A 24099-nucleotide genomic window follows, 5' to 3' on the forward strand; every position below is an offset into this window, starting at 1 on the left:
GAGGGCGTAAGGCACTTCTAACTTTTCGCACAACGAGGAACACAGCACTTTATTTGGGGCGATCCCAGCACTTTCCAACATGACGGCATTCATTTAGTCAGTAGCAGCACTTTACAGATAGAGCTGGCACTTTCATGTAACTACATTGGCTCTTCCCTGCTTGGATGGCCTGCAAAATCCCCACTGTCCTGAATAAATTAATGGTGACATGATAACAGCTGCTACAAACGCAGTAACTCACCCAATACACTACGAAGAATAAAGCAGCCAAATTACCGGCAATTCACAACCAAAACCTGTAACCGCACCAATGGGACAGTGATAGCAGTTCAAATCCACAGCTACATCACATTTAAAGGGACACCGCCTGCTTCACCCCTTCAAGCACTTTCATTGGCAATTAGCCAGGTTTGGTTGCTCAGTGGACTAACGCTTCCACTGCAGGGACCTGTGTTGGACCTCATGGTCACAGGTTCAAATCCCGGTGGGTCCATCTGAGGTAGATAAAATAAGTACCATTGAGTTGGGTAATAAGAAACATCTGTTATTCAGCGCCAAGATACCTCGGGGTGAACGTGCGCTTACAAATACACATGTTATGGTATAGTAGCAGCACTTAGCATCTAGAACGGTGCATCACGTTTAAAGGGACAGTGCGCGCTTGACACTTAGCACACTTTTAACGGAACACCCTGGACACGTCTCAACATACCTGCAATGCCTTCCACGGACCGGCAGAAGCATTTTTCCGAATAATTTGATTACATTTAGTGTGGAAGATGCAGAGCCAGTAGTCTCAGCAGGCATCCGCCACTGCTGATGGGGCAGTACGAATTATGCCGATCTCTGCGAGTCTGCTGCACGTGCGGTGGCATAGTGAAAACACAAACAGATCTAAGAGCATCTTCTAGGACACGAAGCAGCACTTCTCAACGGAACTTTATGGGACAGTATCAATACATCCAACCGACTCCACAGGATTTCGTGGGACAGCATAGACAGATCCCATAGCATTTCACGGGACAGTACACAAACGTATCCCAAAACATTCCATAGGCACTACAAAGAGAACCTTGCACCACCAGACCTACAATCATTCAACGCGGCAGTACAAACAGATCCCTGAGCATTCCACAGGGCAGTAGCACCAACAAAACTAACACCATTCCATGGCGCAGTAAAAACAGATCCCTGAGCATTCCACGGGGCAGTTGCACCACCAGACCTAGAGCATTCCACGGGGCAGTACATACAGATCCCTGAGCATTCCACAGGGCAGCAGCACAAACAGAACTGACACCATTCCATGGGCCAGTAAAAACAGATCCCTGAGCATTCCACGGGGCAGTTGCACCACCAGACCTAAGAGCATTCCACTGGGCAGTACAAACAGATCCCTGAGCATTCCACAGGGCAGTAGCACTATGGGGCAGTAAAAACAGATCCCTGAGCGTTCCACGGGGCAAGTGCACCCCCAGACCTAAAATCATTCCACGGGGCAGTACAAACAGATCCCTGAGCATTCCACAGGGCAGTAACACCAACAGAACTAACACCATTCCATGGGGCAGTAAAAGCAGATCCCAGAGCATCCCACGGGGCAGTAGCACCACCAGACCTAAGAGCGTTTCACGGGGCAGTACAAACATATCCCTGAGCATTCCATTGGGCAGTACAAACATATCCCTGAGAATCCCATGGGGCAGTACAAACATATCCCTGAGCATTCCATGGGGGTACAAACATATCCCTGGGCATTTTATGGGGCAGTACAACCTGTTCCCAGAACATTTCTTTGGACAGTATCAACAGATTCCAAAGAATTTCATGTGGCAGTACAAACAGATCCAAACAAATTAGAAAGTCCCAACTGTTTCAAGGGATAATATAGGCAAACCCAAACAGATCTCAGACAATTTCATAGGACAGAACCGCATTTCTAAAAAGACACACAGCATTCCAATGCGAAGTGCATACACAAATCGGACAGTATTTCATAGGCAGTACATACAGGTAATAAAGCATTTCATGGACAGTGGCGACACTTCTGAACCGTACCCAATAGCGCCTAAAAGGACAGTGCAGCATTTCTCAAGGGACACCATAGCGTTAAATGGATCGTACCAGCACTTCTAGCTAGATCACCACAAGGGGCAGTGCCAGCCACGCAGAGACGTTTTAAGACATGGGCAACGTGGGCTCTGGCCCAAGGCCCCAGCCTTTTTAGGGGGCTCCTTTTAGAGCTAGCTCTGCTATGTCTTACCCTGATGATCTTAATTAATTCTTAAACATTTTTAATACAGTTTTCCTTTAATTTATTGGAATGTGGTTGATTATTATGCCCCTGTCATGTTGAAATGTCACGCATAATTACACTGAAATTATGAAAATTTCACACATCGTAATCTGAAACCTTGGCAGCTATGCTAAGTCTACCACACACAGCACATTTGAACATCTCAAAATTCCATTCCACAGAACTCTAATATAAATGATGTAACCCTACAACATTCCATACCACATAATTGCAATCCTAAAAATTAAAAAACACATATTTCCACTTCACGCCATACCACATAATTCCACATCACATAATAACATTCCACACAACTTAATACCACTCCAAACCACATAATTATACTCCACACAACACAATTCAACTACACATAATTCCACTTCAACCTATATAATTATACTTCACACAACATATTTACACTCCACTCTGAAACACATAATTACCCTCCACAAAATACAACTCTGCAACATGCTGCATAATTCCACTCCGCACAATTATACACCACACAATGCCACATAATTCCACACGTCACACAATTCATCCCCACACAATTCATCACACAACATAATTACACTACACATAATACCACTCAGCACCACGTAGCAGCATTCCTAATACCACTCAATATAATTTTCACTCAACAGCGCACACTTCCACGTCAAACAAATTGAACTCTACACATTTCCATTCCACACCACATAATTCAACAAACTACATAATTCAAACCAACAACACAATTACACAACACATACATCTAATCTACACCACAAAATTCCACATCATGCTACAATATTTAACAGCACACCACATAAGTAAATAACACTACACTCTACAGCACACAATACCATTGCAGATAATCTCTCTCCAAAACACCCAATCCCACTCCATGACACACAATCCCACTCCACATAATTCTAGTTTACTCAATCCCACAAAATGTCTATCCACATAATTACACTACACACCATGCCACATTATTTCACTACACATATCCAATCCACACAACACAATTCCACAGATAACTATTCCAATCCAAACCATATATGACTTGCATATATGCAAATGCATATATTGCAAAACCATATATTGCAAATGCTTGTTTACCTTCAAATGGGTCCCAGCAGATCCTGTTCCTGGAGGGAGCTGCAATCCTTCTCGGGCCCCTGTCAGCTCTCCTCTGTGCTGCCTCACCCAAAGCTTCTCAGAGGCTGTGCCCTGTGGAGAATGCTGCCTCTGGGGGCCCCCACCCCCATCCTTGTCAGGGTCCTGAACAGTGCCCCCCCCTGTGATGAATGCTGTCTCTGGGGCCCCCACCCTTCATAGGGTCCTGAGCAGTGCCCTACCCTGTGGGGAATGCGGTCTCTGGGGCTCCCACCCTTCTCAGGGTCCGACTCCTGAGCAGTGCCCTGCCCTGTGGGGAATGCTGTCTCTGGGGCCCCCACCCCTACCCTTCTCAGGGTCTGACTTCTGAGCAATGCCCCGCCCTGTGGAGAATGCTGTCTCCGGGGCCCCCACCCTTCTCAGGGTCTGACTCCTGAGCAGTGCCCTACCCTGTGGGGAATGCTGTCTCTGGGGCTCCCACCCTTCTCAGGGTCCGACTCCTGAGCAGTGCCCTGCCCTGTGGGGAATGCTGTCTCTGGGGCCCCCACCCCTACCCTTCTCAGGGTCTGACTTCTGAGCAATGCCCCGCCCTGTGGAGAATGCTGTCTCCGGGGCCCCCACCCTTCTCAGGGTCTGACTCCTGAGCAGTGCCCTGCCCTGTGGTGAATGCTGTCTCTGGGGCCCCCACCCTTCTCAGGGTCAGACTCCTGAGCAGTGCCCCGCCCTGTGGGGAATGCTGTCTCTGGGGCCCCCCACCCTTCTCAGGGTCTGACTCCTGAGCAATGCCCTGCCCTGTGGGGAATGCTGTCTCTTCTGGGGCCCCCACCCTTCTCAGAGTCCGACTCCTGAGCAGTGCCCTGCCCTGTAGGGAATGCTGTCTCTGGGGCCCCCACCCTTCTCGGGGTCTGACTCCTGAGCAGTGCCCTGCCCTGTGGGGAATGCTGTCTCCTCTGGGGCCCCCACCCTTCTCAGGGTGTGACTCCTGAGCAGTGCCCTGCCCTGTGGGGAATGCTGTCTCTGGGCCCCCCACCCTTCTCAGGGTCGGACTCCTGAGCAGTGCCCTGCCCTGTGGGGAATGCTGTCTCCTCTGGGGCCCCCACCCTTCTCAGGGTCTGACTCCTGAGCAGTGCCCTGCCCTGTGGGGAATGCTGTCTCCTCTGGGGCCCCCACCCTTCTCAGGGTCTGACTCCTGAGCAGTGCCCTGCCCTGTGGGGAATGCTGTCTCCTCTGGGGCCCCCACCATTCTCAGGGTCCGACTCCTGAGCAGTGCCCTGCCCTGTGGGGAATGCTGTCTCCTCTGGGGCCCCCACCCTTCTCAGGGTCTGACTCCTGAGCAGTGCCCTGCCCTGTGGGGAATGCTGTCTTCTCTGGGGCCCCCACCCTTCTCAGGGTCTGACTCCTGAGCAGTGCCCCGCCCTGTGGGGAATGCTGTCTTCTCTGGGGCCCCCACCCTTCTCAGGGTCTGACTCCTGAGCAGTGCCCTGCCCTGTGGGGAATGCGGTCTCTGGGGCCCCCACCCTTCTCAGGGTCCGACTCCTGAGCAGTGCACTGCCCTGTGGGGAATGCTGTCTCTGGGGCCCCCACCCCATCCTTGTTCTGGGCGGGCTCTGGCTCTGACTGAAGAGAAACATTGTAACTTTGTTTCTCTTCAGTCCTGGGCCAGCTCCTGCAGGCTGCTCAAGAGAGAGGAGCAAGCCTCTCTAGGGGGCCCCCTTCATTTACCGCAGGGGGCCCCCTCCTCCCCCCACTGGCTGTGGTTATGCCCCTAGCAAGGTGCAAGGCTGAAGGGTCCCCAGGCTTCCTGCACCAAGTCCCTCTGTGTGCCCCCCCTTAATCACACAGTTCTACCATCTCTCTCTCTCCCCTCTGCATTGCTTCTTCCATTGAACTGCCCTTTAACCTCTCCTGGTTGCCGCTCCTTTCTGCACTCCAGCTCTGGGGGTCTTTCCTTCCAGGCCTCTTGAGCTGTCAAGAAACTAAAGCTAATAAATTGAAACTGTTTCTTTTTTCCCAGGCTCTTCAGAGCACTGCTACCTGCTGGTTAGAAAGGCTGAAGTTAAACAGACCTGATGAATTCATTGCTCAGGCCTGTGCTTCAGCACTCACTTCAGTGTGGGGCCGAGGGGCCCCCTTAAAATGTAGGGAAGCCTGGGGGCCTTCCCCCCTTTCCCCCCCCCACCGCGGGGGCTGCGGGGGGGGGGGGCTTTGTTATGTCCCTGTCTCAAGGGGTATGCAGTCAGTAGTTTTAAAAGCACTGCAAAGTTCCTTGATTAATCTGCAGTTTTCGGGCAACAATGAAAATGACAAGATATCAGCGGTGATTAACGTACTTGCTGTAGAGAGATGGAAGTTTTGCTGCAGAGAACGTGTACCAGGCATTAAAAAAAGCAGTAATTTATGTGCATAGCTCAGTGGGTTACTGCTTTTGTCACAGAGATTCTTTTGTTACTGTGCAGTTCATAAATTACAATCATAATCTTAATCTAACACAGTGAGCTTTGAACTGCCATCAACGAGCTGCATGCAAACTGCATGGTACAAGTTAGTAAGTTATGATATTTTCCCATTCTTTCATTATCTTGATGCTGCTCAAAAGGTTTGTTTGGGTAGAACTAAATTCTTATCAGTCAAGTCAACGTTAACCACTATGTTATGTTCTGAATCCTGAGTTTGTGCTACTCCACACCAAGCACTCTTAAAAAAGCCTACCAGAGTGGAAGACATGTGATTCCTACACCTTGTAGTCCCCTTTGCCTTTATCATTTTCTATACACTGGTCTACACAAATATTATTCGTTGTCTCTGTATGTGTGTGATGTAAAGTGCCATGACACCCTACACTAACAAATGAAATACATGTGACAGAGGGTCTATGGAGAGGCGCTGTTGGAAGGTGATAGTGAGGGAATCATTGAAGAGCCCCAACAAAGATTGTTTTATCCTAGTGCACAGTAAGGGATGTAAGATCTGCGTTTGATATCTGTCAAATTCCGATCATACTCATGGTCCTCACTACAGTTTCTTCTTGCCCTCAGCATCTCAGCAAAAGGAATTGAACTCCCTATAAATACTTCACTAAGAATTTAAAATCCAAGAAAATGTTCCGCACAGAAGAACCCAAAAATAAACAATAGTAAATACTCACCAGGGAAGAGCAGTCAACAGCGTAGCAAGGGGGTTCCAATAACACAAGTATCTCTACATAGGGAATGAAACAAAAGCACTGCTGAAATATTTAATGACAAGATTGGTTTTTAGCACTAACGTTCAGTTATAATTGTATAATTGAAAGCTATATAAGTTATATATTTAAAAGAAGACAAGTATGTGTTTTCAAGAAAGAAATACTTGAGAGGAAATGATTTCAACAAACATAGAAGAGGAGCTAAAACAGTTGTCTTTGGGGGTCGGTTAATGTTACTTTAAAGATTAAACGTTTTTTGTATTTATTTTTGTAAAGATTGTCATACAAGTAATTATAAAAACAGTCTGAGTACATCAGTTGTTAAAGCGCTTTAGTTACAGTTCATCACATTACAAAAAAGGCAGCCAAATCAAAAAGGTGCAGAATAGAAATAATCCAGAAGATTACAAAAAGGCAGTCTCTTCTTGTCTCTCCTGATCTCCTTTCCCCCTTGGAGCACTTTGAGTCTCTAGATATTAACAATTGAGACTGAAGAGGTTCTAGAAGTGGCATTGGGAAAAAGTCTGCAATCTGCTCCTGTGAAAGTTTGGAATCTCTACTGTGCCCTCTGACAATAACATCAGAGGTACCTTATTACAGTTAATAATGATATCTTCCAAATGGGAAGAGGTAAATCGTTCATGCTTGGTGTCTTTGGAATTGAAATGAAAAATCCTCTTTTGTGGTAAAGTCAGATTTTGAACTCCAATTTTGGAAACGTCACTTTTAGAAATTTGAAATTTTTCTTGGTGAGAAGGACTGGATCTGCAATTTGTACCCAGGACCACCAGAGTGACTACAAGGGCTAGTTTCTTGTAACCAGCACCTGGACTCTGCCATCTGTGAGTCTGACCCTGCCAAGTGGTGCTACCTCATTCCTGGGTCCTTGGAAGTGGGCCACAGGGTGGCTTGTCAGTCTATCTGTGGATCCAGCAGAACCAATACATCACTTCTGCTACAAGGATTCTTCCAACGCAAGGCCCTACATAGACCTCGCAGGCCAGCAGGCTAATCAGAACCTCCACTGTGTGAGGCAACCACACCGCAGGCCCTCACAATGCAAGACTTATGTTGATGGCAGCCTTGAAGACGATGCAGGACTTCACATCACAAGCCCCAGTCTCTTCTGAACCAGCCGATGCGTGAAGCATCCTTGATGTAGGACTTTGCATCAGTAGCTTCCCTCATCAACGGCCTCCACAATGATGCACGACCTTGCATTGTAGTCTTGCAGCTCCCCAGAATCGCCACTGCGCAACACATCTCCAACCCGCACCTCACATCGCCTAGGCTGTGGACATATCCTCGACATGGCACATCACAACTCTATGCAACCAGGATTTAAGGTACTTTTGTTCAGTGGGCCTAACAGGATCCCTGTAGCCGTCCCGTGCTCCATCACGTTTGCCTGAAATTGTGACTTTTCTCCGGTCTGGCGCGGCTAGATATCCACAGTTGCCGCTTTGTAATTTCTGGTGCTATTTTCATTGACACTCCTTAAAATTGTATATATCTGGTTCTACTGATTGGATGTTTGTAATTTTGGTTATGTTTTATTGATTACAATCTACTCTAGTGTTCTAAGTTGGTGTGGGATCCTTCTTGTGTTGTGTTTCACTTCATTACTGTTTGAAGTGTTGCACAAATACTTTACGCGCAGGCTCTGAGTTAAGCCTGAGTGCTCTGTCAAAATCTATTCAAGGGTTGAGCACAGGTTAATTTAGGGTTTGCTTGTGACTTCACCCTGACAAGGATTATGGTTGCTGCTTGAGAATGGCTGCTGCTTGAGTAGCGTTTCACCCCCCCCCATCCCTCAGCCAGCAACTCAATTTCTTACAACTGTGCTATAAAAGAAACTTTTAGCCGTATTTTTTAATGTTATTGCTCATCAAACGTACATTAGAACATACCAACATTTCCTAAAAAAATGTGCGTAGAGCAGAATGCTAAATCATATAAGGTTTTAGCCAATAGTACGGGACCAATGTGCTCTAAAATGTCACAGAGTTCCAACTAAATCATGGGGGTGAAGATCCCAGTCTCCTTGTATAGTTGATGGTCAGCCAAAAACCCTGTGTCTTCTGTCAATCAATTGGGAAATTATGGCTATGTCCCCCTGACAGTGATGTGTACATTGGAGTAAGCATGGTGGACTCATCTTCTTCATTGCAAAAATGGTCCCTCCTATTCCTGCTACAGCAGGAGAAAGACACACTTTTTTCAGGCAATCCTGTCACCAGTGCCATGTAGCACCTGGGTCTAAGGGTATAGCTTCCCAGCTGCTTAAGGCTGGGGCCTGCCTTGGTAGCCCCCATTAGACCCTCCTCCTCCCCTCCACCAAGTAAATTGAGTGCATTTCTACCCAACTTATCTTCTTCATTCAGAACTCTTTTCACTATTTCACAGCTATAGCAGCTCTGAAATCCTTCTCCTATTTCTCCTTTCGCCAAACCCGACATTCCCTCCTCCCATTACCACATAACAGGCACCTCCTACTCCTTCCTTGGCCTAACTGGCACTTGAGGATGAGACCTGCTCAAGTGGCTACCTCTAAGCCCTCTTCCTTACTGCCCCCCTTCTTAACTGACGCCGTGACCACATGTCCCCTGAGTGCCTCTCCACCAAATTCTCTTCAACACATACTGTTAGGGTGAGCACCTGTCCATTATAAACATGTACCGTCCCATTACTTCAGACAAATGTCCATTGTCCGTAAACAATTGTATTACCGACTGTGTTCTTTGTAATTTGACAGCAACTTCTTGACAGCCAGTCATGTGGCTGTAAACATCATCCATTGACAGCTGTGTGTGAATTATAGTGGATCTAGGATATGCTTTTAAATCACCCAGGAGATAAGCTTATAAATCACCCAGGCAGTCCCAGCAATCTCCACACAGCTTATTCCGTAGTCCATGTTTGGCGCTTGGGTTACTTGAGGACATCCAACCCTGTCTTCGTTCTCCCTTGTTTTCTGGCGATGAGGCGATGACCACTGTACTCAGGTCCTGCAACCAGATAAGTGAAGCATGACTCCTCCAGTCTTGCCCTGCCTGGACTCCAGGAGCACCACTGCTTGGTGTGTGGAGTTAAGCTCTGAATACTGCCACCCAAATACTTCCAATCTTCAGAGAGGAAGAAGCTACCTCAGTTTCTCATCATTCCCTCTTGCTCTGGCTGCACCAAGCAGAGCAGGCTGGAGAGCACAGTGCAGGAGTAATCCGCTATCTTCAAGAAAAGTACAAAGCCAGACACTGGATTATGTTTCTCCCCTTCTATACCTACTTATAACCTTTCCTTCTTAATTCCTTTTGTTGCTCTACCATCCCTCATGTTGGGGCCTATTTACAAACTGCATTTTGTAGTACATAAAGTAGTGCTACTACTCAAGTATTACAAAACGGTATTCAAAAAGCCAACTACGAAGACGTCTGCCTCTCCTCCTCAGATGCATCCCTAAAACTGACTTTTTGTCTTGAATTTTGACCTTTTGTCCTTAATTTTAGCTACTTCCCAGAATTTGGCTACATGCCAGGTGGTCACCCTACCTGCAAGACTGATTCTGACAATTCTTCTCACCTGTTCTTTAAGCTGATGTTCCACCCTGCTGTTCCCACTCACTTTAAGGCCGGGAGAATGCCATTTTTAATTGCTGCATTAGCATTACACATTTGTTCTTGAGCGCAGCTGATGAGGTTTTCTAGAGGTCCACTTTGTCCCTTTTGCTCTGATCTCCCTGTCACGTTGATAACATTTTCCTCTGTCACATTGCCAGTGGGTGAACTGGATGCAGCACCAATGAGGTTGCTGTGACAGGCAAATATGGGTTATTTTCTAGCAACTTCTGTTGACATTGAAACATTACTTATAAGGTTCCAGTGGAAGACTTCTGAGTGTAGAGAGGGTGCTAGGGAGGAAAATAGTTATTGTGAAGATTGGTGGTAATGTGTTCTACTATCACTAGAGAAAATGTAACATACCATCGGTAGCTCTTTTTCTGGTAGAGACTCTATCTAACTGCAGAATATCCCTCAGGCAGAAGACTGGATCCGAAAAATCTTGATCAGATACTTTGCAGGTCGATGTTGTCTGCAGTGATATCGCAGTGCCCATATTTGTGCCATTCCCGGCACGCTGACATCCGTATTTTTGTGACTATTTCCATGCCAAAAATGCAGAGCCACATAAAAAACTATGTTGAATACGTGTGCAGTGTCTAGCAGGATCTTTTAGGTGAAGAGTCCAGTTTGCAGAGCGAGGAAGAAGGGAGGATCAGTGAGGACTCTGCATTTAGATAGTCTCTACCATAAAAAGTGTTACTGAAGGTAAGTAACTTGTTCTTCTGAAAGAGACTTCTAAGTGCAGATTCCTCACCTTAGAATAAATACCTAAGCAGTACATCAGTGGAGGAGGGTCAGCGAACTAGTTTAAACCAAAAAGTCCTGGAGGACGAAGGGGGCGAAATGCACGTCTCGATGTACTTGACTGTCCAAGCAGTAGTACTTCGTGAATGTGTTAAGTGATGCCCATGCCGGCTTGGCAGGTATCCATGACAGGTACCATGCATGCCAATGCAGTAGTAGCAGCCTTGGCCCTGGTAAGATGGACTCGCAAGCCCTTAGGAGGCTGTTTATTAGCTAATGCGTAGCAGATCATAATGCAGAGTACAATCCATCGAGTGATGGTCTGTTTCGGTACAGCCTTGCTCTTCTGCACTCCAGCGAACCCGATGAAAAGCTGATTCTCCACCCAATGGTCCTTGGTGTGAATGATGTTGAAAGAGAGAGCCCTTTCAAGGACCAGGTGATGGATTCTTTCCTTCTCCTTAGAGGGATGAGGTGGAGTGAAAAAAGTAGGCAACGTGATGCTCTGACCAACAAAAAGGGTGGGACTACCTTTGGCAGGAAAGAGGCATGTGTTCGAAGGACCAGTTTGTCAAGGAAAAGCTTGTGTATGGAGGGTGAACCAACAGAGCTTGAAGCTCACTGACTCTTCTGGTTAATGTAACGGCCACTAGGAAGACTGCCTTGGTGGTCTAGCGCTGCAGAAAATAGTTGTGAGAACACATGAGAAATCTGAGGATCAGATTAGGGTCCTACTGGGGCATCACAAGATGGGTTGGAGGGAACAAATGTTGTAAACCGTTAAGGAGACAAGTCACAACTGACAACGATGAAGAAAGGAGGTCCACATGATGTGAGGAACACCAAGTCAGGAACTTATACCAACGGTAGGCATATAGGCCCACATGCATCAACAATGCCATTTGCGATTCCTTATTAGCGAAAAATAAGGATTCGCTAATAAGGAATTGCAAAAGGCTATGCATGAAGAAATCGCTAAAAAAATTGTGATTTCTTAATATTCCTTAATTGAGACATCGCAAATTGCGAGTCGCAATTAAGGAATGAGGCCCATAGGAATGAATGGGAAGACATTCTCAATTAGCGAATCGCAATTTGCGAATCACAAATTGAGAATGCAATTTCAAGGGTGTAGGGGGGTCCAAAGGACACCCTGCTGCACCCCTGAAATTGATCTGTGCACATATGTTGCACACACACATGCCCTTAGAGCATGTGTGTGCGCAACATGAAACTTTGAAAAATGCACAAAAGTGCATTTTTCAAAGTTTTTGCAAATTACCATGAAGTTGAACTTCATGGTAATTTGCTACTCCTAGTAGCAAAATCGCAAATTTTTTTACTTTGATGCATTGCATTTAAGGAATCTCAATTTGGGATTCCTTAAATGCAATCGCAATTTAAGGAATCTCAATTTAGAGATTCCTTAAATTGCGATTTTTGCATTTGGGATGATGCATCCCAAATGCAAAAATACCTTTCGCAAAGGGGCAGATTCTGAGAATCTGCCCGTTTGCGACCGGTTTTTAGCTTGATGCATGTGGGGGATATAGTCTTAGTGGAGGGACAGCAGGCTGCCAACTCACCTGTTGCCGCTTAATCTCCATGGATGAAGATGGAGAGTGCGCAGGTTAGAGTGCCGGACCTTCTCCTGTTGTTGCTACAGGAGATCTTCCAAAGGGACAGCCTGACCGGAGGATCAATGCTCATGCTCAGGAGTTCAGGATACCATACTCTCCATGCCCAGTCAGGAGTTACTTGGATGACTTGGGCCTGGTCGGTCATGATCTTCCTGAGAACTCACGGCACGAGTGGTGTCAGGGCAAAAGGCGTACAGGAGTCCTGAATCCCATTCATAGTAGAATGCGTTTTCGAGTGAGAGCCACATTGGAAAGTCCAACGCGCAGAAGTACTGGCATTGCACATTCTCTGCAGTGGTGACCAGATCAATCCAAGTTTCTCCCCTGTCTTGGAAGAGACTTTGCACCACCTCTTGATGTAGTTGCCATTCGTGATCCACAAAGCATCGTTGGCTGAGTCCATTTGCCCTGGCATTCAGTGAGCCCGCTAGGTGTTGTACAACTAGGAAGGTGTCATGGTGCTCAAGCCAAATTCAGAGATGCAAAGCCTCCTGGCACAGGGTCCAAAACTGCACCCGTCCTGTTTCTTGCAATACCACATGGAGGTGGTTTGTCTGTGAACACCTGAACCAGCCTTCCCTTGATGCATGGGAGGAAGGCTTTAAATGCCAATCAGACAGTTCTTAACCTCAGAAGATTGATTTGGCCACCAGAGACCAGAGTCTTCTGATCTCCACCTCTCCCAGGTGGCAGCTCCAACCCAGAAGTGATGTATCAGTCACCCCGGTGAGCTTTTGGTGTGAGAGGGAGAGGAGTCTGCTGCTGATTCAATTGTGGTCCATTAGTCACCACCACACATCTCTTGCAGTCTCCAACGAACTCTGGACCAGGTAGGAGAGATTTCTGCTTTTTTAAATCAAGTCAATTCATTTGCCTCTGTTTCAGGTTACAAATTAAACAAAGGTAAATGTGAAATTTTACCTCTTACCAAATTCACTTATAAATCTGACTTCATTTCTTCCGGCTTTACGTGGAATCCTAATTGCATCAAGTATTTGGGTCTTCATTTCACCCCCACTCTTTCAGGTACGGTTTCCCGCTGTATGGATGAATGCATTAAAAAGTTGACAGATCTTACCACTAAATGGCACCCCTTATATCTTTCTTGGTGGGGTAGGTTGGATACGATCAAGATGATGCTCTCCCCCTTGGTCTTATTTTTGATTTCCAACATTCCTTTTTCTATTCCTTTATTCCATTTCAAGAAAATTAACTCCATCTTGTCTTCATTTTTATGGGGTTGCAAGAAGGCTCGTATGTCTTTATCTAAGTTAATAAGACCAAAGGAGGAGGGTGGGGTGAATTTTCCAAATTTTTCTTTGTTTCATAAATCTTTTTTATTAAATCAAGCTTCTAGATGGCTCGATGTTTCTCCTAATTTCTCTCCCCTATGGACAACACTGGAATCGGAATACATTTCTCCCTTCTCTTTCCTAGAATACCTCTCTTTTTCTCGTTCACCACAATCTATTTCTACTCCAATTCTCAAATATATCTTAAAAATTCTACAGCCTCCTTTGATCTCCTCCTTTCACGATCAAACCATATGGCACAACTCTTCGATTTTAATAAATAATAAGCCTTTCTTCTGGAAGTCATGGAGAAATCGTGGTCTTATATGGGTACGTCAATTATTTCATCAATCATGTATTCTCCCATTTTCAGTTGTTGCAGAATCCTTCCGTCTCCTTTCTTCCTTTCGCACCAATTATCTCAGATTAACACAAACACTTCAATCTGCATTTGATTTGCATATCCGGCTATCCTCTACATCACTTCAAGAGTCTCCTAGCATATCTCAACTACGAACTTTACTTACTAAAGGATCCAGGGCGTCAAAAATATATTCTTTCTTACATGCTCCAACATCACCACGCACCAAGACAAAGGTAGAAGAGGCATGGGAAGTTGACATGGGCCTTTCATGGCCTGTAGATCTTTGGGATAGACTATGGGTTAAATTGCGAAAATCATCTAGGGCTGCAAATACTATTCAGACTCTATTTTTCATCTATAATCGACTCCTACTTTCCCCATTAACACTTAGTAAAAGATATCCTGCCCTATCTCACGCTTTTTGGTCTTGCTCAACTCCTCAGGCAGATCTACTACACATGCTTTTCAATCGCAATCTGGTTCACCGGTTTTGGGTTCAGGTTTGGTCTTAAATCAACAAAATCTTCTCCACTACACATCCGTTTTATATATCCCATATTTTTTTAGGTAGTGTTTCATCTATTTGGAACCCTTACAATATTGATATAAAAATAATTGACTTACTTCTTGCAGTAGCTTTTCAGCAAATTACCAAATCTTGGAAAGACTCCACTAAACTCTCTTATCAGGCTTGGTGGTATGCTGTGTGCTATAATCATAGATTAGATACAACATATGTTTATCCACCTATTTTAGCCCAAAACGAAAGCAGTTATGGGATCCGGTTACTTCATTTTTTGATTCTTGTGCCCTTCGTTCTCTGCCTAAATCTCCCTTTCAACAAGAAGTTGCTAAACCTCCTTGAGTTCCTCTCATTGTATTATCTTTTTTCCTTTTCATAATATTTACAAAATTGCTATGTTGTTTATTATTATATTTCAAAGTAATGTATTACTCTTTTTCTCCTAGCTGGCATTTTTCTTTTTTCTTTTTGTATTCATCTGTTTTTGATTTTTGATTCTCGTTCTCATGTGTTTCATTTATTCTTTCTGTATCAATTTCATGCATTCGTGTATTTAAATTGTTTATATGACTTTTTCAAACCTTTCAATAAAGCTTATTTTGAACTTTAAAAAAAAGGAGAGATTTCCATGATGTTGAACACACTGGGACTTCAGATCTCACTGCAGAGCCCACATATGCTATCTAGCATGCTTCACCAGCAGGATGGAGGAGGCCAACAGACCCAGCAACCTCAGGGTCAGTCTCACCGAAATCCAGGATTGAGGCTGAAACATCTGTATGATAGCCCTAATATCCTGGATTCTCAGCCTCAGGCTTGGAACTGTACTCTATATAGAATGCCCTCCGTGAGAGGGAGTGTCTGAGAAGGAGTGAGGTGTGACTTTGGATTGTGGATAGCAAACCCCAGTGGGTGCTAAAGGTTTGCTATAATCTGGAGGTGGGTGACGACTGCCTGGAACGAGCCTGTCTTCCTCAGCCAGTTGTCAATGTAGTAGAATACTAGACCCCGACTTCCGAAGATGTGCTGCAACCACCGCCATCACTTTCCTGAACACCTGAGGGACACAGGTGAGGCCAAAGGAGAGCAAACTGGAAATGCTTGTGGTCCCCGTGAACTGCAGGTAACACCTGATAGCCTTCAGGATGGGAATGTGGATGTATGCATTTCGCAAGTCCAACGCTACCATTAAGTATCCAGTGTCTATGGCAGAAAGAACCGGAGCTAATGTGAGCATCTTGAATTTGTTTTTCCACACAAAGGCATTGAGCATCCTCAATTTTTCTTTCCACAAAAAGGTATTTAGAGGGCGCAGATATAGCAGGGGACTCAGTCCTCGGGCCTTTTTTCGGCACAAGGAAGTAATGAGAATAGCAACCACGCCCTATCTCTGGTGCTGTTAACTTCTAAATAGCTCTCTTGGCAAAGATAGCCGGTGCTTCCTGAAGGAGCAAGGAGAAATGGACCTCCATCACCCTTTCTAGGGATGGTGGCAAGGGAGGAGGTGTTGCCACGAAATGGAGGGCGTAACCCTTCTGCACAATTTGCAGCACCCACTTTTTGGAGGTTATGTTCCTCCATAGGGGAAGGCAGTGCTGGATGCTGATCCAACAGGGTGACAGTGGAGAGTGAGGGCCTTGCTATAGCTCCTTGGAGGCTGCAGCAGCTTGAGGGGTGGGGAACTGGACTGCGTGCTGGGTATGACTTCAGATCCTTGATGCCAGCCACGAAAAGACTGGACAGCCTGCTGGGTTGGGGGGTAAGGCTGGTATTGCGGATGCCTATAGGTGCCTCTATCACAGTGGCAGAAGTGGCAAAAACTGGTCAAGTGCAATATCGGCTTTGTCACCAAATAGGTGTGAGCGATCAAATGGCATGTCAATGAGGGATGCTTGAACATCCCCTAAAGACACAGTAGACCATAACCAGATGTGGCGGCAAAGGGCCACCACAGAGACCATGGCCCAGCAAAGGGAGTCTGTGGTGTCCAGTCCACACATGATGGTAAACTTTGCTTCGTCCCGTCCATCCACCAAGGCTTGGTTGAGTATTGTGCAGCCCTCTTCAGGGAGTGAGGGCAGCAGCTGCACAACCGAGTCCCATAGAGCATGGGGTTATCGGCCCAAGAGGCAAGCAGTGTTCATTGACCCCAAGTCCAAGATAGTGGAAGGGAAATATTCTCTTTCCAAAAGTATCAGGTCTCTTAGATTTCCTATCTGGTGGGGTGGAAGGCAACGCTTTTGGGTTGACATTGGCTGTGGAAGCCTGTACCACCAGGCTCTCCAGGGAGGGATGTCGGGAGATGAAGACTGGGTCTTCCAGGGAGGGACAGTACCAACGGTTGATAATGCGATGCATGGAAGCCCTCATGGAGGGTTTAGCCCAGAAGAGCGTTAGTGATCTCAGTCCTCAATGAAGCACCTCAGGCAAGATGTTGGGGTTAACCTCGACTGCTGGCAGTTGTAGATCCAAGCCCTCCACTGCCCTGCTCATCACAGTGGAAAAGGGTACATCTTCCTCCAAAACAGGTCCAAGAGGGGAAAGCATGCCAAAGTCTGGGGAGATTTCCATGCCGCTGGCATCACACAGATCATCATGCCAGTTGTCATCTTGATTAGGGTCACCCTCAAAAGGGCCATACCCCACTTCCTCATCGCACCACTCAGGGATAAAGGGCCTGTCCACAGGTGGCAAATCCAGAGGTTGGTATGGTTTGGAGAGCACCAGAGTTGACGTCGAGCAGTGTTGAGGTGGCCACGACTCGGAGTCAGAAATTGGAATGGGCTCATCGACTAGCTGGAAAATTGAACAACCTCCCCTAACCAGGGTACAACACAACAACTGACCTCCCAATGGCAAGATACTCACCCTAGAGTAATACATGTACACCACATGGATACTGACCGTGGAAAAACACACAACCTCCCCTCAGTAGGGTACACCACAGGGTACTCACCCTTAGAATTGATAAGGGGCAATGACTACCCCGACAACCTCCCCAAATAAATGGGTACACTCTACATACAAAGACTAAGTCGAGACACACACCGTCAAAAGGTACACACACTTGAAGTGCAAACTGACTTTGAAGAGTCCACGCACCCACAACTTCTTCTAAGAAACCACACATCCATAAAGAATAGATACATAAACGCAAACAGAATGTTGTAAAAAAATAAAACTGCATAGTAACCAATTACAAAACCAGTTCCTTAACCACTTGATGAACGACATCTCAACCAAACCCAATTGTGATGGAACGTGTTCAGCTTTATGGCCGGAGAAGGAACTCCATGAAACCACCTCATCATCGCAGTGAAGAGTTATGTCCCTAAACAGAACCCACTTGGCAAACTTGATGGAAGAGGAGAGCGCAGCAAACTGAACAGGAGACAGTCACCAAGTCCCTCGATGAAAATACATATATGCTGCACTCGGTCCAAAATTTCAAACGCAGGAAACGTGGCTGGCACAAAGAGAACATTGCACCAGATTATAATATGAGCCACAAGCAACCACAAGATGGCGGCACGCTTTTGACGCGGCGCAGGGTGGCTCAAGGCACGTTTGTGCACTTGCGCGTTGATAGGCAGCTGGGATCCAGAAATGCCAGGACGTCACAAAGGAGAAGATGCAGGCATCACGAGACCGGTAAGACTGTGACCGGTAAAGGTGTGCGCGCGGAGAGGCTCGTGACTTGTTTGAAAGGCAGCGGTTCACCTGCCATGAAGCAAATTGCATCACAAGTGCACAATATAGAGAAAAATGCCCCCCCACTCACCGGCAAAACACAGTCCAGATTCCTCAAACACGCGCGCCGGCTCTCCAGAGATGCAGCCCGTGTGCAGAGTCTTGAATCCAAAAGCCATGCTCAACATGAAGGGGGTCCCCTCTAGGGCACAAAACGGCAAAGTGCACATACCACAGCAAAAACACACAGTCTCTGCCCCCACAAACATGCGCAAGTGCCCACCCTAGATAGCGTAACGTTCCTCTCAGAAAGTTCCTCAAGTTCGCTGCAGTCGTCACTGATTCTGCCAGAATACCAGCTTGAATGAGCACTTATGTAGTGCTCACTGGGGAGAAAAACATATGCTGCTAGTTAGAATACACCGCTATCCTCCTCAGGTGTAGCTTGCCAATATCTGCCAATCACTCCAGACTTAGTTGAAGATGCTGATTTTAGATCCAGATACCTCAGTAGATCACTGATGAAGTAGATGAAACCTACTGTTATATACCATGACGCTTCCCACTCAGAATGAAGGCCAGATGAAATAGATAAACACCGCAGGCCTCAGGGAAGAGCGTTGCTGGAGAGACTTTTCCCAGACAGCAGAAGGGTGACAGCAGGCCCATCAGTAACAAACGCCCAGGTTGCAGGCTGTCCAGATAGTACAGGACACTGGTGGTGCTAGCCGGGGTGTTACTTTTGGGTTTCAATTGACGTTGTGAAAGTCTTTAATGTCTTTAGTTCCTTGTCCTTTAGTTCCTTGGTTCCTTAGTTGTCCTTTCTCCTTACTCCACGCGTAGGTTCAAGATCGTCACCAAATTGTAGTATAGGAAGATTCACAGTCCAGCTGTATAAGTAGATAATCCGTTATTGTAGATTTCTTCTAGGATAGGTAAGTAGGAGAAGATAGCAAGTATAGATAAAACCCCACCAGGAGCAAGCTCCAAGCAGCTCAGCCTGGGTTGACCAACTGACACTGTGAGCACAGAGAGACACCCAGGCATTCCATGATGTCATGGTACATTTTATACAGTGGAGAACAGTAGAGAAGTAATTTACTACAGGTAGCCCCCCCCGGATCGGCACTGCTGGCACCGAAAGAAAGGCACTGATGTCAGCGCGCCTGGGTGGCACATATATTGTCACATGAATGTGGAGCCGACCAATGCCACCTGTCAGCGGGGTAGTGCTTAAAATGTTCCGGTTCCAGTCTGACGCTTGGGGAATATTTTAAGGTGAGGAATCTGACGTTAGACGTTTGTATCAGAATGTGCTGTTATTCTTAGAATTCAGGGGAGATGAAGGTTTTTTCTGTTTAAGAATAGTTTGCCCTGAGAAATGAATTCTGTCTTGTACAACCTGTATGGATTAGATTGCGCAAAGGATATTAAGAGTGGTTTTACTGTCTCTTCAAGTGCAGAGAAATCGTCAGTAGTAAATCTCACTGAAGGGATGGGAAATGGGAGGAACACGTTTCAGTTAACCTTGTAAGTTTGAGAGAGCCCACAAAAAAATAAGGGGGTCATTAGGATGGCGGACGGACTTGCGTCCGTCCGCCACCCCTGAGTTTGAGGGACCGTCCGCATGGGCAGCGGCGGTCCCTCCATAGCAAGTAGGATGTGACCGCCACCCTGGCGGTCACATCCTGTATGTTTTACATTGCGGCGGATGCTGCTTGAAGCAGCATCCGCCGCAATGCAAAAAACGAAAGGTGTGCATTTGCATGCACAAAGCGGCAGGCACCGCGTGGTGCCTGCCGCTTCGTGCACGCAAGGGCAGGGGGGTACCATAGGTACCCCCCATGTGCACCCCCCACGCAACCTTCACCCAGGGGGCCCGCAACGGGCCCCCAAAGTGACTGTCCGTATGCTTTTCCACGGCGGAAAAGCCGCCGCGGAAAAGCATGACTCACCCTGCATCCTAATATGGCTGGCGGTGTCTGATAGACACCGCCAGCCATGTTATTGCTTTTCCGCCGTGGTCGCCTTCCGACCACGGTGGAAAAGCGGCGGACGGATTGGGAGACCCACCAGCCATCCTGATTTGGCGGTGGGTCTTTCAGGCCTCCTCGGCGGATTTCCCGCATACTCCGGGCCGGCGGTGGCTTCCGCCGGCCCGGAGTATGCAGGAAATCCGCCATCCTAATGACCCCCTTAATGTTGAGGCATTCACAGACTGAAATCTAACCCTTTCACACCCTGGAAATAGTTAAAGATTTACTCCAGATAAGAGGTGGAGTAACTACCTTCCCAGGATGGGAAGGAGAACGGTTTTGATGGGGTAGTAGTAGTAGGGGAAGGGTTTTCTCCAAGGAGGAAATGTTTTTCGTGCATAGAAAATAATGAAATGTGCTTTTTCACATGTGGCTTCCCTTTCCATTGTGCGGGATAGTATACTATGTGCAATTCTGCACAGAATAGTCACATTACAGGTGCAATAGTACGCCTTGAAATATGCGCCTAGCGCTGCTTCCAGGTGTCCAATACCCCCGTTTTATGAGTTTCGAAAAAGTGCAGAGGGTTCAGGAGAATCCACTAAACTCTGCCCCTACTTTAATATCTATATTTCTGAATGAGCTCTTTGTCCGTTGCCAACTGGACTCCCCGCAATAAAGTTATACTTTTCATAGTTAGGCCTGAAGTGCCTTTAGTTTTCAAATGGTTACCACCACTGCCCTCAAGAGGTGGAAATGCACTTGCTAGAGACGTGTCAAGCAGGAACTGCAGAGGGGAAAGAAAGAACTGTGGATAAAGCTAATACTTATCCGTTCGACTTACTAAAAATGATTTGCTATGCTTTAGTGACAGCTAGGGCACTAGCGTAGTACCATCATCAGCAATGCAAACTTTCTTCACAAATAGAGCACAGGCAACAAACACATCATGAGGAGTAATGCGTTCAGTTCTGAAAATCACATCTGGGATGTTTTGTTCATTTCTCGTGGCCGGTTGGTCACATCTAAAGTGCTCTGGAGGAGGCCACTTCTAACATAACTAGTTCCGAAGCTCTTATTTGATTTGGAATGTTGTGGATATATATATATATATATATATATATATATATATATATATATATATATATATATATATATATATATATATATATATATATTCCTTCGCACTCTACCTCGTCGCAGGGGGAACACATTCACGCTGGTGCCATCGTCGGGATCGAGGTCGTCTCCCGCTTTACATCCAACACAACAGTTTCCAAAGTATTGATGGCACTCCACTCAGAGGTTGCTTTTCAAATTATTTAATGATAACAATTGAGATCGCCTACGCGTTTCGAACTGGAGCGTTCTTGATCACGGCATAATTTTAGACAGTCAGTCCTTCTTTGCTTTCGCATTAAATACACATGTAAGCAGCTGTGCATTGTGGGCCTTGTAGTGCAGTTTTTTTACATGTGTGCATTTGAACAATTTAATTCATTGGACAAATGAGTGCATTATCAATTATTTCATTCAAGTACACTTGTACCTTAAGAAATAGGTTCTTGGGCTTAGTGCCCTTTGTGTGCTTTTCTATTTACAGGTGTATTGTAGCAGATAAACAGATCTGAATATTTCTCCCTTTGCCTATGTGGCCTTGCGGCGAAATGCTTCCCATGCGTTAGTATCATTAGTTAGCGCATTATTCTCTGATATGCCTTTGTGTGTTTCATCAGGGGTTATATTAACTGTGGACAGCTGTATATATATGCATGTACAGATGTGATTGGGAGCATTTAAGGTTCACGGGCTGAGTGCCCTGGTCACCGCAGTTACTGGCCATAGGTATATGGGAGTGGGCTGTAATGTGTTTGTCATAGGGTGCGTCAATCTACAGTCTTAGCAAACAGTGTTTTTCAGCAGTCACATTTTGCAATAGTGTCAATAATTACAAATGTACATGTAGTTCAGCGTCTCCATTCAGTCCATGTGGTTGCTTCGTTTTAAATCTCATGATGAGTCTCGATTCGAGTCGTCTCAGATCCAATTTTCTGTCCCCGCCACGTTCGTTTTGGGGTGTCACCGCCAGGCCAGAGTATGTCATGTACTGCCATGATTTTCCAGGGTGGGTGGCCATGTGCTTTGCCATGGCATACGAGAAATCTTTATTTTGGATAGCACGAGTATGCTCCAGGATTCGCTTTTTCAATGGACACGTGGTACTCCCTATATATTCTTTCCCGCATTTGCATTGTAATATGTATACCACAAAGGATGTTTCACATGTTATCACATCTCTTACTTCAAAGTTTTTCCCAGATGGATCACAAATATTTTTAAGATTTTTGCCAATCTGACATGCTTTACATACTAAGCATCTTGTAAATCCTCTTTGTTTGATTTCCAACCAGGATGGTTTTTTGCGTATTTCAAAATGGCTATGTACCAGGTGATCCGATAAGTTTGGTGCTCTTTTGTAGCTCACTAACGGATTCTCTCCTATGTCCCTGCCAATGTCACCATCCTTTTTTAGAACATGCCAGTATTTGGTTAATATTCTTTGTATTTTGTGACTCTCCTTTGTGTACCTCATTATTAATCTTGGTTGATCTTCTGGTGTTGTTTCTTCCATTCGGGATGGTTGTTCATCTGTAATTATTGTTTCCGGTTGATTTCTTTTCCTTTTCTTTGGTATTGACCTTTTCATCTTTTCGCCAGATATCAGCATCTCGTCTCTGTGCATTTCCCTTGCTGCGTTTTCTCCTCTGACAACGTCCTTCATTTTGTACCCCCTCTGCATGAAGCGGGTCTTTGTCTCCTTAAACTTCTGTTCCATTTCATTTACTTCGGAACAATTTCTTTTCATGCGGAGCAGCTCTCCATATGGTATGCTCCTTTTTAGACTCTCGGGGTGGAAACTCTGTCCGTGGAGAATACTATTGGTGGCAGTTTTCTTGCGATGTACAGTTGTCTCCAGTTTGTTATTCCTCACATACACTTTCGTGTCCAAGAACTCTATCTCGCTGGAACTTAGGTTAAATGTGAATTTGAGGCCAACTTTGTTGTTATTCAAAGCCTCGAAGAACACAAGAAATTCCTGCTTTGTTCCCCTCCATAGCAGGAACAAATCGTCTATAAAGCGCAGCCACAACGCTACGTTGGCCATATGTTGGTCGTTTTCTTCTCCCCAAGCCACGCATCTCTCCCACCACCCCATCATGAGATTAGCGTAGCTTGGGGAGAAGGAAACTCCCATGGCTGTCCCGCAGCGCTGCATGTACACCTTCTTATTAAAAAGGAAGACGTTGTTGTATAGGCACAGTCTTATCATTTCCATTAGCATTTTTGAATGCTCGTATTGGCCAATTGGAAGTTGTTGAAGGAAATATTTGATTGCTTGGAGGCCAATTTCATGGTCAATTGAGGTGTATAACGAGATTACATCAATCGTTATGAGTAGATAGTTGGGTTGCCAGTCAGTATTTGAGATAATTCGCAGGAAATCCCCAGTGTCCTTTATGTACGACGTGAGTGTGGGGACAATCGGTGCTATGAAGTTGTCCACATAGTTTGAGATATTTTCATACAGGCTCCCACAGCTCGATATTATTGGTCTCCCCGGTGGTTTGTTGAGTGTCTTATGCACTTTCGGGAGAAAGTATATTGTCG

The 24099-nt window shown here is 46.0% G+C and overlaps 1 long non-coding RNA gene across 1 annotated transcript in view; it reads right to left on the bottom strand.

The window, feature by feature from the left end:
• The window catches only part of LOC144782840 (uncharacterized), a 200217-nt gene that overhangs the window by 109419 nt on the left and 66699 nt on the right, over positions 1-24099 (bottom strand). The window contains exon 2 of the long non-coding RNA XR_013601285.1: positions 6543-6595. This is a non-coding gene — a long non-coding RNA (uncharacterized LOC144782840). The remainder of the gene's footprint in view (positions 1-6542; positions 6596-24099) is intronic.

Source organism: Lissotriton helveticus, chromosome 9, assembly GCF_964261635.1.
Source record: "Lissotriton helveticus chromosome 9, aLisHel1.1, whole genome shotgun sequence".
In the NCBI taxonomy this organism is placed as follows: domain Eukaryota; kingdom Metazoa; phylum Chordata; class Amphibia; order Caudata; family Salamandridae; genus Lissotriton; species Lissotriton helveticus.